At 36.8% G+C, this 18,399-nt stretch overlaps 1 protein-coding gene across 22 annotated transcripts in view; it reads right to left on the bottom strand.

Annotated features, from left to right (window-relative positions):
• JMJD1C (jumonji domain containing 1C) overlaps nucleotides 1-18,399 on the bottom strand; it is a 321,872-nt gene that overhangs the window by 141,177 nt on the left and 162,296 nt on the right. For 6 of the 22 annotated variants that reach the window (XM_069571773.1, XM_069571768.1, XM_069571794.1 and 3 more), the window contains exon 3: nucleotides 17,773-17,850. The exons of the other annotated variants lie outside the window; for them this stretch is intronic. The gene's annotated coding sequence lies outside the window, so the exon portion shown is untranslated. The remainder of the gene's footprint in view (nucleotides 1-17,772; nucleotides 17,851-18,399) is intronic. 22 annotated transcript variants of the gene reach the window in all.

Consider the following 18,399-nt stretch of genomic DNA (forward strand, 5'->3'; position numbering starts at 1 on the left):
AGCCACTAGGGAAGCCCAAGAATACTGGATTCTTCCCGACCCAGGAATTGAACTGGGGTCTCATGCATTGCAGGTGGATTCTTTACCAGCTGTGCTACCAGGAAAGCCCTATATTCACTTGCTACTTTGAGCATTTTCTTTCTCAGGTATGTAACTGTTTTCCTTTTTGGTGTGTTTGTTTTGTTTGTGTTACTCTGAGCTTCTTGAGTCTGCCGATTTATAATGCTCTTCCCAGTATCAAAAGTTTTGGGACATCATTTCATCAAATATTTTTGTTAGCTGCCTCCTTGGTGGAACAATAATCATGGATATGTCAGAATGTCTGATATAATCCAATAGGCCACCAAGACTTTCCTGTGACCTTCCCCTCCAGTTTTCTTTGTCCCTCATTTGGAATAGTTATATTATTACCTTACGATCACTGATCTTTTCTTTTACTGCATCTAATATTAATTTTTCATTTCAGTAACTGTACTTTTTTTCATCACTAAATATTCACTTGGGTTTTTATATCTTATATTTCTGCCATGTTCATGTTTTACATAAATCCTTGTATACAATGACTGCATTTATAGTAGATTTTCAAGTCTTTTCTGCAATTTTCCTTCCTATCAACAGTCTGCCTTTTGAAAGTATCTATTTCTTGTCTACAAAGTACAGGAGATGAGAATACATGTGTAAAAATTTTTATACCAGTGTGACTTTGCTAAGACATCAATGTTTATGATTTTTTAAAATGTATGAAAGTTAGGTCTGAAAAATTAAAAATTAAAACAATTAATGTTCCTTCAACACAGTTTGGAAAGTACTGATATAAGCTTTTAATTCTGGATTAGTATTTTCTCTATTCTTTGGTCTCAGCTCCATTTGTTTAGGGGGAAAAAAAAGTAACAAGTATTTTATTACCTTTACTTCATGTATCTCTTTCAGTTTTAAAATTTTGTCTGTTCATTTCAATGTTTCATTTAAATCTATTTTCATTTTTTAAAAATTATTCATTTATTTATCTTTGGCTGTGCTGGGTCTTCACTGCTGCAATGGTTTTTCTCAGCTACAGAGGGCAAGGGCTGTCTCGGTTGCAGTGTGCAGGCTTCTCCTTGCGGTGGCTTCTCCTGCCACGGAGCACTGGCTCTATGCTGTGCAGACATCAGCGGCGGCGGCGCGTGGACTCAGCAGCTGCAGTTCCTGGAGCCTAGAGCACAGGCTCAATGGCTGAGGTCCCTCGGCTTTTTTGCCCCACAAAATGTGAGATTTTCCCGGATCAGGGATCGAATCTGTGTCTCCTGCAATGCCAGGCAGACTCTTTACCACTAAGCCATCAGGGAAGCCCTAGAGCTATTTTTAAAGTGAAAGTCTATATAGCAGACCTTTGGAGACTTAACATGCATGCTAACATTTTTTATTTTGCTTTTATATTTGAATGGCAGTTTGACTAGATGAAAAATTTCAAGTTCTTTTCAAACTTTTGTAAATATGAAGGCATTTCCTGTTCGTATTCAGAATTGCTGTTAAAATGTGATATTATCTAATTCTTCATTTAATGGGACTTCTCTCCCATCTTCTGAGAAGTTTTAGAGCTTTCTTCCTGTTTGACAGTTTTACATTTAATCTTGTGTTGTGGGTTTTTACTGATCTCTCCTTTGACTCTTCTATGGAACTTTTTTAATCTAAAAATACTCATCCCACCTTTCCTCCTTGCACTTCTTCCCTGTCTCTAATTTGGGAAAGCCTATCCTCTTTATTCCTTCAAATATATTCTCCTCTACTTCTTTTTTCCTTTCCTCAGAGTCCTTTCATCTGAAAATTAGTACCCTTATTTTTTTCAATATCTCTCAATCTTTCCTTACATATTCTATATTCATAACCTTTCCTGCTTTTTTCTGTGACATCATCTCACTGTAATCTTCCAATTAACTATTTCATTCTTCTAACAGATCATTCTATTATTTATCTTATTTTTGTATTCAATTGTAGCTGTTTAAACTGAATTATTCTCTCTTCAATTTTTTGTTTTGCACTGTTCATATCTTTCTTGAAAGTTTTAAGAAAGTGTACATATGTTTCATAATAATTCCATAGTCTCCATTTGTCTATTTTTGCATTTCTATTACAAATGAAATCTGTAATCAGTATATTATTTTTCTTTTCTGTGGAATGTCTTACTGTTTTGGCCTCCGTCCTCATTTTCTTCCAGGAAAACTCACTCAAGGAAAGCATATGGAAGAATGCCAGGCCATAGTCTCTGTGGCCCTACTGGGCTTAGAACACTGAGGCAGAAAATATCTAAGGTAGAAAGTTCCAGGCACCAGAAGAAAACTAACTCAATGTATGTTCTTTATAGTAATACAATTCTACCTCAAGAAACAACAACAACAACAAAAACTCCCAATGTTACCAGAAGGAAAGAAATCATAAAGATCAGAGCAAAACTAAATGAAAAAGAATTAAAACGACGGCAAAGATCAATAAAACTAAAACCTGGTTCTTTGAAAAGATAAACAAACAAAACAAATAAACCAATAACCAGACTCATCAACAAAAAAAGACAAAAGACTCGTATCAATAAAACTAGAAATGAAAAAGGAGAAGTTGCAACTGACACCACAGAAATATAAATCATCATGAGAGCAACTATATGACATCATGAGAGCAACTATATGACAGTAAAATGAACAACCTGGAAGAAATGGACAAATTCTCAGAACAGTACAACTTTCCACAACTGACCCATGAAGAAACAGAAGATATGTACAGACCAATCACAAGCACTTAAATTGAAACTATGATTAAAAATTTCCCAACAAACAAGAGCCCAGGGACTGATTACTTCACAAGCAATGTCATGAAAGTGAAAGAGGGAAGTGAAAAAGTTGGCTTAAAACTCAACATTCAGAAAACAAAGATCATGGCATCCAGTCCGATCACTTCAAGGCAAACAGATGGGGAAACAATGGAAACAGTGACAGACTTTATTTTCTTGGATTCCAAAATCACTGGGACTAGTGACTGCAACCATGAAAATAAAAGACACTTGCTTCTTGGATGAAAGCTACAACCAACCTAGACAGCATATTAAAAAGCAGACACATTACTTTGCAGACAAAGGTACATCTAGTCAAAGCTATGGTTTTTCCAGTAGTCATGTAGGGATGTGAGAGTTGGACTATAAAGAAAGCTAAGTGCCGAAGAATTGATGCTTTTGAACTGTGGTGTTGGGAGAAGCCTCTTGAGAGTCCCTTGGAAAGCAAGGAGATCCAACCAGTCCATCCTAAAGGAAATCAGTCCTGAATATTCATTGGAAGGACTGGTGCTGAAGCTGAAGCTTCAGTACTTTGGCCGTCTGATACGAAGAACTCACTCACTGGAAAAGACCCTAATGCTGGGCAAGATTCAAGGCAGGAGGAAAAGGGAACAACAGAGGATGAAATGGTTGGATGGGATGGACATGAGTTTTAGCAATCTTGGGAGTTGGTGATGGACAGGGGAAGCCTGGCGTGCTACAGTCCACGGGGTGGCAAAGAGTCAGACACAACTGAGCAACTGAACTGAACTTAACACCTATCCTTCTCAAGCTCTTCCAAAAAACTGCAGAGGGAGGAACACTTCCAAATTCAAGGCCACCATCACCCTGATACTAAAACCAGACAAGACAGCGTAAGAAAATAAAATTAATGCCAGTATCACTGATGAACAGTCATAAAAATCCTCAAAATATTATTAGCAAGCAATCAAACAACACATTAAAAGGATCACACACTATAATCATGTGGGATTGATCCCAGGGATGAAAGCATTCCTCAATAAACACCAATCAATCAGTATGATATACCATACAAACAAACTGAAGGATAAAAACCATATGACAATAATCTCAAAAGATGCAGAAAAAGCATTCTACAAAATTCAATATCCCTTTATGATAAAAACTTTTCAGAAAGTGGGCACAGAGGAAAATTACCTCAACATAGGGGCTTCCCTGGTGGCTCAGACAGTCAACAGTCTGCCTGCAATGCAGGAGACCTGAGTTTGATCCCTGGGTCAGGAAGATCCCATGGAGAAAGGAATGGCTACTCACTCCAGTCTTCTTGCCTGCAGAATTCCATGGACAGAGGAACCTGGCAGGCTACAGTCCACGGGGTCACAAAGAGTCGGACACAACTGAGTGAGTAACATGCACACCTCAACAAAACAAAGCCCATATATGACAAACCAACAACACACATTATTCTCAATGGTGAAAAAAATGAAAGCATTTTCTTTAAGATCAGGAAGAAGACATGGGTGCCCACTCTTGTCACTGTTAATTCAATATATAGTTTTGGAAGTCCTAGCCATGGCAATCAAGAACAAAAAGAAATAAAAGAAATCCAAATTGGAAAAGAAGAAGTAAAACTGTCAGTGTTTGCAGATGACATGATACTTACTACACACAGAAAATCCAAAATATACCACCAAAAAACTAGCTAATCAATTAATTTAGTAAAATTTCAGGGTACAAAATTAATACACAGAACAGAAATCTCTTGTATTCCTATCCACTAACAACAAAAAAAGGCAACCCACTCCAGTATTCTTGCCCGGAGAATCCCAGGGACAGAGGAGCCTGGTGGGCTGCCGTCTATGGGGTCGCATAGAGTTGGACACGAATGATACGACTTAGCAGCAGCAGCAACAGAAAATGAGAAAGAAAAATTAAGGAAACAACCCCACTTACCACTACAACAAAAACAATAAAATACATAGGAATTAACAACCTACCTAAGGAGAAAAAGACCTGTGTGCAGAAAACTATAACATACTGACGAAAGAGGACACAAACAGATGGAGATATATCGTGTTCTTAGGTTGGGAGAATCAATAATGTGAAAATGACTGTACTGCAGAAAGCAATCCACAGATTCAATGCAATGCCTATCAAATTACCAAGGCCATTTTTCACATAACTAGAACGAAAAATTTTACAATTTGTATGGAAACACAGTGTACCTTGAATAGCCAAAGCAATCTTGAGAAAGAAAAACAGAGCTGGAGGAATCAGGCTCCCTATACTACAAACCTACAGTAATGAAGACAGTAGCTTTCTAGCACAAAAAAGAAACACAGATCAATGGAATAGAAAGCCCACAGAGAAACCCACAGACCTATGGTCACTGTGTCTTTGACAAAGGAGGCAAGAATATGCAATGAAGAAAGACAGCCTCTTCAGTAAGTGGTGATGGGCAAGCTGGACAGCTACATGTAAAAGAGTGAAATTAGAACACTTCCTAACACCATACACAAAAATAAACTCAAAATGGATTAAAGATCTAAATGTAAGGCTAGACAGACAAGTCTCAGAATGGGAGAAAATATCTGCAAACGAAGCAAATGACACAGGATAACTTTCCAAAATATACAAGCAGCTCATGCAGCTCAGTATAAAATAAACAACGCAATGAAACAATGGGCGAACCGACATTTATCCACAGAAGACATACAGGCAGCCAACAACATGATGCCACATGAAAAGATGCTCAGACTCACTTATTATTAGAGAACTGCAAATAAAAACTACGATGAGTTATCATCTAACACAGGTCAGAATGACCATCATCAAAAAAGGCCTATAAACAATTAATGTTACAGAGGGTATGGAGAAAAGGAAATCCACTTGCACTATTGGTAGATACGTAAATTGATACAACCGCTATGCACAACAGTATGGAGGTTCCTTAAAAAACTAAAAATAAAACTACCCATATGACCCAGCAATCTCACTCCTGGGCATATACCCTGGAAAAACAGCTCAAAAAGACACATGTACCCCAGTGTTCATTGCAGCATTATTTACAATAGCCAGGACATGGAAGCAATCTAAAAGTCCATCAACCGATAAAGATATAGTACATATATACAGTGGAATGTTACTCGGTCATAAAAAGGAATGAAAGTGGGTCGTTTGTAGTGATGTGGATACACCTAAGAGTCTGACACACCGAGTGGAGTAAGTCAGAAAGAGAAAAACAAATATTGTATATTAACACATATATATGGAATCTAGGGAAATGGTACTGCTGAATCTATTCACAGGGCAGGAACAGAGATGTAAACATGGAGAATGGACTTGTGGAAATGGCAGGAAGGAGAGGGTGTGCTGAATTTAGAGAGCAGCACTGACATACATACACCACCATGTTGAAAACAGCTAGCTGGTTGGAAGATGCTGTTTAGCACAGGGAGCTCAGCTTGGTGCTCTGTGATGACCCAGAGGGTTGGGAAGCAGGGTTGGGTGGGATAGTCCCAAGAGGGAGGGGATGTAGTTTATATATATATATATATATATATATATATATATATATATATATATATATATATATATAAAACTGATTCACATAGGGCTTCCCTGATAGCTCAGTTGGTAAAGAATCCACCTGCAATGAAGGAGACCCCGGTTCAATTCCTGGGTTGGAAAGATCCGCTCGAGAAGGGATAGGCTACCCACTCTAGTACTCTTGGGTTTCTCATTGTGGCTCAGCTGGTAAAGAATCTGCCTGCCATTTGGGAGACCTGGGTTCAATCCCTAGGTTGGGAAGATCCCCTGGAGAAGGGAAACGCTACCACTCCAGTATTCTGGCCTGGAGAATTCCATGGACTGTATAGCTCATGGGGTCGCAAAGAGTCACACATGACTGAGCAACTTACACTTTCTTTTTCACTTTCATAACTGATTCACACACAGTGTAAAACAATTATATTCCAATTTTTTTAAAAAAAACTGATGTATGAAAAATTCCCATATAAATGAAAATTAGACACTACTGGGCAAAGAATAGAGAGAGGAGAGCATAGGACAGAAATGGTTACCTAGCCAAAAGCCAAGCAGGGCTGGGCTGAGACTTTAAGTAAGAGAGAAAAGTCAAGAAACGTTTCATTCAGAGTCATGAAAGGTAAGCGCCTAGTCAAAAATACAGGGAAAGCTCAATGGCTACAACAAACTAATTGAGCCTAGAGATAATACTAACGTGTCTGGAAGTGCAAGTTGGTAAATAATGGCTATTCATTCAGAAAACAGGAACACTGAGTGCAAGAAAGGTAACAGAAAACTAAGAACCAACTCTCATATATTCTTAGTATACTTAAATGTGATATAAAATGAGATGACAGGTACAAGAGACCTGGCTTTTTTTCTTCTTGAAAATGACTGTAAATAACAATAAAACAAAAATTAATCAATACTTTTCATCATCTAAACAATGACAATGGCTAAATCTTATTAAGCTTATTCACACCACGGACCACATTATGCATTCTCTCAATTTATAAATAATTTATCTTGAATGTACTCAACACTATCTAGTTTATCCTTATAACAAATACCATTTTAATATGTAATAGCTTGAGAAATCAAGGTTCAGAAAAATAATCAAATTTCACAAAACTAAGTAAACGTCTGAGCCCATAACTCAAACTCATGTCTTATCTCAGTGAAGAGCATGCTAAGACTCTTTAAGGGAGGGAGTAGCACAAAATATGGCCCACAATCCAAGGAGCTTCCAGTAGTGATGGAGACCAGATTAGTACACATAAAACACCATAAAATTATTTTAGATTGACTACAAGATATAGACAGAGAAGTCCAATGGAAAAGAAAATTCTTATTTAGACACACTTATTCACTGAACAAATGTTTCTGGAGACCCTGATATGTACCCGGCACTGGTATTAGCAAAGGAGATAGATACATCAGTACATCAACAAAATTCCTGCCTATGGAGACCACAGTCCTAATATGTATGTGCATGAGTGGAAAGGAAACGGCAAGAAACAAACAAGTCAGATGGTGGTTAAGCACACTTTAGAAAGAAGAGAGATTTTCAGGATTTTAAACTTTCTTTGATTAAATTTATATGCAGTGATTACTCAATAAAAAGAGAAAGTTTAAAACGCTGAAACACTAACCAATAGAATGATCTGAGAGTATTGGGAAAAAAATTGGCAGTACACTGATAACTCTCAAATTTGTGTATATTTGAAATTTTTCATGCTAAAAGAACAAAATATTCCAAGAATTCCCTGGCGGTCCAGTGGTTAGGACTCTGTGCTTTCATTGCTGAGAGCCCAGGCTCAATCCCTGGTAGGGAAACTAAGATCCCACAAGCTGCTCAGGATGCCCCCACTCCCAAAAAAGACAAAGTATTTTCAAGAAAGAAAGATTCTAGCCCCCTAAATTATTATAAATAGATATACAGATATTTTCATAAATAAATAAAATAATATTATATTTGTGGACATGTGTGAAGTGTTGGGTTTATTTCCAAAGTTGTACCAGTAAGGGCTTAATGTCATAGCTCATTTATATTAGATATGATTTTGTTAACAAAATTGAAAGTCAACACACATATATATAAATGCACAAATATGGGAATAATTTTTTTAAAACTAAGTGTTTTCCTTCCTAGACAGTGTATTTCTTGAGAACACTGATAAATAACTTTGTATCTTTCTATCCCAAGTACATAACATGTGCTAGCATCTAACATAATCTTAATGCCTAATAGACAGTCATATCAAAAAGTTTAATATAGTTTATGTATTTTAACTCTGCTAAAAGGAAGACTCTCTACTCAATCTGAGGCACTGGTTTTGGTTATATTTAAGAAATTTAAATAGGCAATTATGTAGAAACCATTATATTTTAATTCTATTTCACAAGATTTAGGATTCTTAGCATATTCTATCTATGCTATGCTAAATTGCTTCAGACGTGTTCGACTCTGTGCAACCCCACAGACAGTAGCCCACCAGGCTCCTCTGTCCACGGAATTCTCCAGGCAAGAGTACTGGAGTGGGTTGCCATTTCCTTCTCTATAATATAATAATATGCTGTCTAATCCCTCTATAGATCTACAGATTTCCTTCCATCTATTCTATCTATAGATTATGAAAACTATTAACCTTAAAATATATTAATTTATATTAAATGAGACAGATTATTTAAATGTAAGACATAACATGAATCGGAGAAGGCAATGACACCCCACTCCAGTACTCTTGCCTGGAAAATCCCACAGACGGAGGAGCCTGGAAGCCTGTAGTCCATGGGGTCGCTGAGGGTCGGGTACGACTGAGCAACTTCACTTTCACTTTTCACTTCCCTGGATTGGAGAAGGAAACGGCAACCCATTCCAGTGTTCTTGCCTGGAGAATCCCAGGGACGGGGAGCCTGGTGGGCTGCCCTCTATGGGATCGCACAGAGTCAGACACAACTGAAGTGACAGCAGCAGCAGCAGAAATTTCTCCCAAAGAAAAAATCTGAGTAAAAATGCTACTACCATCATGACTGCCCTGCAAAATTTTCCCACCTATTTAAATAGTTACGATCCAGTAGTTACAAATTATGAGGCAGAAACCTAAAAGCAATAACCACAGTTATCCTGCTACAAAAATAAGGAAATGCCTTTTAACAATCTCTTCATATGAACACTTGCTATCTTGTCTTAAGATTTTTTTCAGTGCCTGCAAATGAAGTACAAGGCTCACTTCACCTTGATCTCATTTCTGTTAAATTTTGGATATTTAAACACTCAAAGCTTTTTTCAACAAAATTTACTTCTAAGTATAAACATATTTCCTTAAGTCAAATGCCAAAATGAAATCACTACGTTGTTTCTCAAGACAACTAAAGAAATAAAATGTACTAAAATCCAAGATTATTCTGAGTGCTGCTAAAAAGCAAAGGAGTAACTTGAATGATACGTGGCACCCTTAAATAACCTTCAAAGACTGTACTGACTAAACTCTGGGGCTGGGGGAGGGAGGGGAGACTACTGTCACAGAATACATTAAACACTAACTCAAAGGTGGTAACAGACATATTCTATCATCCTTTGGCATGTAACACTTTTCTGGCACTATTAAATCTGATTTATTGGCATAAAAAGTTTTGATTAATAAAGGAGAAACACAACAACATGGTCTTTGCTAGTCTTTCCTAATATAAATTTGTGTTGAAACAAATTTGTGGGTTTTTTAATTGAGACTTAATTCTTTTTAGATTTACGAAAATACATCTAACTTGGCCTTCACTTTAATACATCAATAATCAAATTTTATCAATTCCATGTTTTGAATTAAAATAGTAGTGAACACAAGTTAATATAATCTATAATTACATGCCCTATGAGTACATTCAGGCAATTTTGTTTTAAACTGTGATTTATTTTGTTTTTTAATTTGTTTCCTAGCTCGGAAGTTCTGGTCCTTCACAGAAAGAACTGACCTAGAAAAATGGAGACACTACCTCACAGAGGATAAGGTCAGACAGAGCAGTCTGACAAAGTGCCTCTGAATATTGCTATCAGAAACTGTCATTCTAAGCAGCTTCGACCTTGATAATAAAATCTGTAACATAACCAACCTGGATACAGAATCCAAAACTGGTGTTCATCTAGGAGTGAGAACAATGCAAGAAAAATCTTAGTCCTGTATGAAACATCTTTGTAGTATATAAAAAACTTTTGTTTTTCAATGTAGTGCAAAAGTAGAGAAAAATATGATCATCAGATGCAGTATTCCATAAAATTCGGTATCTATTTATAATAAAAAGAATCAGACAAAATATGAAAACTTCCTTAACCAGCAGAGACAAATATAATATGGATAAATTTTAAGTCTGAAATCACATCTATTTACCACTTCAGTGACAGTCCAATGAATGAAGACAAAAAATATTTTTCTAAATTTAAAAATCACTGAAACATATTTAAAAATACATAAATACATGCAGAAAACAGCACAGAATGAAATGTCAATAAAGATATTAGTACTTCCTAAATTGATGTAATTGCAATAAAAAATATCCACAGTCACTATTGTGCAATCTGACCAGTTAATTTGCTACTAACTGTGGTATTTGAGTTCTACAATGTCCTCTTGATTCACTTTCATTTTTAATTTTCTTGAATATGTCTTTATTTTACAGTTTGAGTCTTCATTATACCATTATGTAGATATTCTATTCATCTGTTTCTACTGTACATTGGTTTTATTTGGTTTTTCATCCCTGTATCCTTTTAGGCTGGACAGAGATCTTCTAACTGGTTTTGTCAGACACTATACACAGAAAGTAAAGATAATTTGAAGCTTCTGGTAATATTATCTTCCCAGGGATAGAATAACTTTCTTTTTAACAAGCAGCTTAAAGCAAAGGATAAAGCAGCTTAAAGCTCAGATCATTGTAAACCAGTGATGGAGATGACTGAACACTGGGCTTTAATTCCTATAAAGCCTGGTCTAATTCAGTGTACTACTTAGTACTTCTTAAAAGGGGGTGACTTTGTTCACCAGAGAACATTCGGCAATATATGGAAACATTTTCCATCATCACAATGAAAATACAAGAAGGGGTTGGTACAGGTGTCTACTGAATAGAGAGAGGGATGTAGCTAAACATCTTTCAATGTACAAGACAGTTTCCCACAACAAAGAATTATCTCATCCACAGTGTCAACAGTGCTGAAATTGAGGAACATTGATTTAGAGTATAGTTTCTTCAGGTTTTAACATAAAATCTAAGATATTTAAGCAAAAAGTTTTCTTCTTAGAGGTCATGAACTCAAACTTTTATCTTCCTAGTCCACTAAGTGTGACAAGATTAACTACTTAGCTTCTCAGCCTCTTGGTGGTCTTTCCTAGAATCTGCACACCATAGGGGATAAAGAAAGCCCAAATGTCAGTCTCAGTATACTAGCCTTCTTTCCCCCTTAGAGCTTCCACCCTGTAATTTTTCACAGCTTTGGTCTCTATATGTGTTAGTCGTGTGTTAGTTGCTCAGTTGTGCCCGACTCTTCGCGACCCCATGGACTGCAATCCACCAGGTTCCTCTGTCCATGAGATTTTCCAGGCAAGGATACTGGAGTGGGTTGCCATTTCCTTCTCCAGGGGATCTTCCCAACCCAGGGATCGAACCCGGGTCTCCTGCACTGCAGGCAGATTCTTTACCGACTGAGCTACACGGGAAGCCCTTTGGACTCTATATGATGTCCTAAAGATTATTTAATTTTTATTCAGCTTTTCCAGTGGCTCTCAATAGTAGAGCTGATTCAAATTACCTTCTCTACCTGACAAGATTCTAAATATATATGGGAGAACAAAAGGACAAGAAGCAGCACTATATTCCTGAAGAACAATAACATGGTTGGCTTGGCTTGCCCCACCAGATTTCAAGCCATTCTAACAAACACACAAGAAAAAAACATTTTTTTAAGTAAAAAAAAAGGAAACGAAAAACCCGAAGAAGAAGACAACAACAACAACAACAAAAAATCCTCAAATAAATAAAGAAATACTAATTACACTATGTGCTACCAGAATAGGAATATGGAGCGGGGGAGGATAGAAAAGATAAATCCTCCAAATAAGCTAAACATACATGGAAACAAATGTCAAAAGCAAGCATTATTAAAGACTGACAGAAAAAGGACTGAGTCTTTCCTGAGGCAACCAATCACACACAAAAAATAAGAAAGTAAACATTTAACAACTATCTCACAGCATATACAGTCAATTTTAGGTGGAACAAAGAGAAAAAAAGAAAAAAAAAAAAAAACGAGTGTATGGCAGCTAAAACCAAAATGAATGAAAAAACTACCAAACATGACCAAACTGTAAAATGGACAGCAAGTCATGGTCAGATGTTTAACTGAAGAGGAAAGACAGATGGCAAATAAGCACATGAAATCAACATCATTAGCCATTAGAGAATTACAGACTAAAACTACAGCAAGGTATTATTTCACAAATAACTGAATGACTAATATAAAATAATAGTGATGACACCAAATGCTGGCAAGGACACAAAGAAACTGGATCATTCATACATTACTGATGAAAATAAAATGGTATGCTCACTATGGAAAAGAAAATGGCAGTTTTTTATGAACTAAACATGTACTTGCCACATGACCTAGTAAAATAAACTTTCAGGTGGCATTTATCCCAGGGGGAAAAAAAAAAAACAACTAACGTCAAAACAGAAAACTGTTGATGAATGTTCATAGCACCTTTATTCCTAATAGCAAAAAACTGGAAATAATGCTAATGTCCTTCAACAGGTGAAGATGAAACAAACTGGTACATCTATACCTTGGAAATGTTACTCAGCAATAAAAAGAAACTTACTGATGCACACAAAAAATAAGGAACTTGTGCTTAGTGAAAAATTCCATCCCTTTTCAGATGGATAGAGTATGATTCCACTGAGATAATATTTTTGAAGTAACAAAATTATAGAGATAGAAAAAGATTAGTGGTTTTCAGGGACTGGGTACTACAAAAGGGTATCTCCTGAGGGATCCATGTGATGGAATTATTCCGTATCTTGACTGTGGTGGTGGTCACATAAATCTAAAAAGTGATCGAACTGTACACAACACATACACACACAAAGTACATTAAAAAAACTGGTGAAATCTGAATACACAACTGTATTTCCTCACTGTTCGTCGATAATTCAGCACTATTCAGCAATGATACTGAATTTACTATTGCTGAATAAGATGTCATACTATTAGGAGAAACTAGGTTTCTTTTTGTGTTTCCCCGGGTAAGTCTCTCTCCCTCTCTGAGCCTCAGGTCCTGTCTGTAGGTGGATTCTAATTCCACTAGTTTCTTCTAGCCTAGAAAGTATAAAGAAACTCATGCTTAGACTGCAGATGTACTACAGGGACTCCACTGAAAAGAAAGGCAGAAATGCAACAGATTCAGGACACCCAGTCTCTGTGCCCAGATGAATGCCAGACAGCTCAGAGACAGAGGAGCAATCATGTAGCCCCAAAGACCATTTATTCATGAGCAGGGTGACAATACACAGCCTTGAAGTACTCCTTTCCAAATTCTGAACCAGTCAGTTGTTTCATGTCTGGTTCTAATTGTTGCTTCTTGACCTGCATACAGGTTTCTCAGGAGGCAGGCAAAGTAGTCTGGTATTCTCATCTAGATCTGGAAGAATTTTACACAGTTTGTTGTGACCCAAACAGTTAAAGGTTTTGGCATAGTCAATGAAGCAGAGTAGATGTTTTTCTTAAATTCCCTTCCTTTTTCTACGATCCAACGGATGCTGGCAATTTGATCTCTGGTTCATCTGGCTTTTCTAAATCCAGCTTGTACATCTGGAAGTTTTCAGTTCATGTACTGCTGAAGCCTAGGTTGAAGGCTTTTGAGCACTACCTTGCTAGCATGTGAAATGAGTGCAATTGTGTGGTAGTTTGAACATTCTTTGGCATTGCCATTCTTTGGGATTGGAATGAAAACTGACCTTTTCCAGTCCTATGGCCACTGCTGAATTTTCCAAATTTGCTGAAATACTGAGCGCAGCACACTAACAGCATTATCTTTCAGGATTTGAAATAGCTCAGCTGGAATTTCAACACCTCCACTAGCTTTGTTTGTAGTAATGCTTCCTATGGCCCACTTAACTTCACACTCCAGGATGTCTGGCTCTAGGTGAAGGATCACACCTTCAAGGTTATTTGGGTCATTAAGACTTTTTCTGTACAACTCTTCTGTGTATTCTTGCTACCTCTTCTTAATCTCTTCTGCTTCTGTTAGCTCCTTGCCATTTCTGTCCTTTATTGAGCCGACCTTTGCATGAAATGTTCCCTTGGTATCTCCAATTTTCTAGTAGAAATCTCTAGTCTTCCCCATTCTATTGTTTTCCTCTATTTCTTTGCTTTGTTCACTTAAGAAGGCTTTTTTATCTCGCATTTCTATTCTCTGGAATTCTGCATTCAGTTGGGTATAACCTTCCCTTTCTCCCTTGCCTTTCACTTCTCTTCTTTATTTCAGCTATTTGTAAAGTCTTCTCAGACAACCATTTTGCCTTTCTGCATTTCTTTTTCTTTTGGGATGGTTATCATAAGTTTGTTTTCTAAGTCTGTGAGTCTGTTTCTCCTTTTAAAGTAAATTCATTTGTATCATTTTTTTAAGATTTCAATTATAATTGATATCACACAATATTGTCTTTCTCTGTCTGACTTACAGCACTTGGTATGATAATCTCTAGGTCCATCCATGTTGCTGAATATAGCATTACTTTACTTTAAAATTTAACTGTTGTTTTATATTGAAGTATAGTTTATCTGCATATTTTTACTTTTTATGGCTGAATAATATTCCATTACATGTACACACACACACACACACACACACACCCCACCTCTTCTTTATGCATTCCTCTGTCAATGGACATTTTGGTTGCTTCCATTTTTGGCTGTTTTAAGTAGTGTTGCAATGAACGTTGACATGCATTTATCTTTTCAAATTAAGGTTTTCTCTGGATAAATCAGAGAAAATGCTCAGGAGTAGGACTGCTGGATCATACGGTAGCTCTATTTTTACTTTTTTATGGAATCTCCACACATTCTCCATAGTAGCTGTATCAATTTATATTTCCACCAGCAGTATAGGCTGGGTCAGGAAGATTGTCTGGAGTAGGAAATGGCAACCCAACCGAGTACTCTTGCCTGGAAAACTCCATGGGCAGAGGAGCCTGGCAGGTTATAATCCATGGGGTTGCAAACAGTCAGACATGACTGAGCACTCAAGTACAGCAAGCAGGAGGGCTCCTTTCTCTCCACACCCTCTCCAGCATGCACTGTTTGTAGACTTTTTGATGATGGCCATTCTGACTAGGCAGGATGTAGTTAACATGGAGAGTAAAAGGTAATTAGACAGAAATGAGTTAGGCCTGTGAGGCGATAATGGAACAAAAAGGGAAATGTGGTAAGCCAGTGTATGTAAGATTATTGAGTAGAATGAAGAGTTCATACTATTGCTTCAAATCAAGACATTTACTATTAATGAAATAGAAATAGAAGTTAAAAATAAAGCAACACATATATCAAGTGATTTCCAATAGAGATGCCAAAGCAATTCAATGGAAAAATAAGTCTTTTCAACAAATGGTGTTGGTACAATTGGATATCCATTTCCCAAGAACAAAAGAATTTCTACCTTTCCCTTGTACCATGAACAGAAACCACGTTCTATTGTAGACCTAAATATAAAATTAAAAGCATAAATCTTTTAAAAGAAAACCTCTATGACCTAGATCTGGGCAGAAGTGCCTTAGTTTATTCAGTATGATACAACAGACATACCATAACTTGGGAGCTTAAAAAAAAACATTATTTCTCACAGTTTAGATGGTTGGGGAATCCATGATCAAGGTTTGAGCAGATCAATGTCTGGTGAGGGGCTGCTTTCCGGCTCATAGATGGTGTCTTTTCACTATGTCCTTAAGTAGTAAAAGGGAAAAGGAGCTTTCTAGGGCTGCTTTTGTAAGGGCACTAATCCCATTCATGAGGGCAGAGTTTAGCCTCATCACCTCCCCAAAGCTTCACCTCCTATCATCACTCTGCAGGTATTACAAAATATGAACTTGGGGAGATGCTAGCGTTCAGTCCATAACACTGAGAAATGGTCACAAACTAAAGGAAACTAGAGAAACTTTACAACCAAATGTAATGTGGACTGATCCTAAAACACAAAGAGGACATTGATGCAAACACTGATGAACTCTAAATAAGGTCTCAATTTAACGGTAGTGTCATTTCTTGATTTTGACAATTATATCATGGTCATGTAAATTTTTAACAATGAGGAAACTGGGTGACAAGTATAAGGTAAAACTCTACTTTGTACTAACATGCAGCTTTTTTCACTCTAAATTATTAAAACATGAGTTTTTAATATTTTAAAATATTTTTTTTAATGGGCAAAGAGTTGATTGAAAAATACATACACTGTGCCAGACTCACAGGACAATGATGATGATGTCTAATTTGCATACAACAGTGAAATGAGGTTGGGGGGATAGTTAATGCACGATGGTTCTCCAGTAACTAACTTCTATACCTTTCTCAACTCCTTCCTAACAATTTGGGGACTCATCAACTTCTCAATCTTTCCTTGACCACCTACATAAAGGACAGGATGATTTTAAGTGAAAAAGGCAGAGTACATATAAAGGAAAAGAAGAGACTATATGAGGACTGGAGGCTGAAAGATGTGAAGACTGTACTAGGGATCAGGTTGGGACTGTTTTTAAAAGACAAAATTTTTACAAGTAGGGTCTAGGCACAGAAAAGCTTGCTGTGCATTACACATATAACCTAGTTATGGTTATTTTTTGAAGAAGCTACAGAAAAAATAATTTCCATACCCTTAGATAACTGCAATATTAAAGAGATTAATACTGAGTGCCACTGAGGTACTAAGTAAGGAGAACTGACTTAACCTGGATAGGAGATAACTTTGAGTCTTTAAAAATGGGCTATTTTAAATTCGCTCAATTCTCTGTTGATCTTATAAACTTAAGCGACTATAATCAGTCACCTTCATTTTGAAGTACTGTGACTTTCTGTGTATTTGATTCAGATGGCCTAAGAACCAGTTTGTTTCTTCAGGCTAGTCACTTGCGAAATGGGAATGTGTCTTTGTAGTAGCAATGCTTACAAAATCACAAATTCTGAAATGTAAACAACAAAGAGTACTTCTCATCACATATAGCAGAAAAATAACTTGAGGATAAAATAATTTTAAGATTACACAGATATCTCAGAATCCAAAAAGGAACAAAAGATGTGGGTCTCACAGAGTATATCTAGGAAGCTGTTAAGAACCATAACGGTTCTCTTCATCTCTCACTGTTGCTTCTTTTTCGAAGTTTGAAGCTTCATACTAGAGAAAAACTATAAAAGTTGTATGTGTTCCTATTCAAAGAGGACCACTCACATTACTCTAAGTTTACCACTATACAGGATAGGTGTCCATCCTTGATCTGATCATCAAAGACCAGGAGAAAGAAGGATGCTGCAATACAAAAGAAAGCCATTCAGGTTTTCTGATACTGAAGGGAAAAAGGCAGTTTTCAGAAAAACTGTTATCTTCAACAAAGAAGGTAATTTTCAGCACAGTTAAAAAATAATATAAATGTATGTGACATTTTGGGGCTTCCCATATATCTTACAGGCAGATTATCAAATGTAATTAGTGTTTTTTATATCTTAAATCTTTAAAAGAAAAACACTACATTTTTTGTTTGATCAACTAAATAGTTCAAGAATACAGTATTTTCTGAGCTCCCAGATATTTTTCTATGACCTTATATTTAACATCACTACCATGCCTGAAATCAATTTTTGCACTGGTCTGATAAGTAACCTGGAACAGGAATGGTCTGATACAGCTGCTGCTGCTAAGTCACTTCAGTTATGTCTGACTCTTTGTGACCCCATGGACTGTAGCCCATTAGGCTTCTCTGCTCATGGGGATCCTCCAGGCAGGAATACTGGAGTGAGCTGCCATGCCCTCCTCTGGGGAACTTCCCAACCCAGGGATCGGACCCAGGTCTCCCACACT

This window comes from Ovis canadensis, chromosome 25 (assembly GCF_042477335.2).
Source record: "Ovis canadensis isolate MfBH-ARS-UI-01 breed Bighorn chromosome 25, ARS-UI_OviCan_v2, whole genome shotgun sequence".
In the NCBI taxonomy this organism is placed as follows: domain Eukaryota; kingdom Metazoa; phylum Chordata; class Mammalia; order Artiodactyla; family Bovidae; genus Ovis; species Ovis canadensis.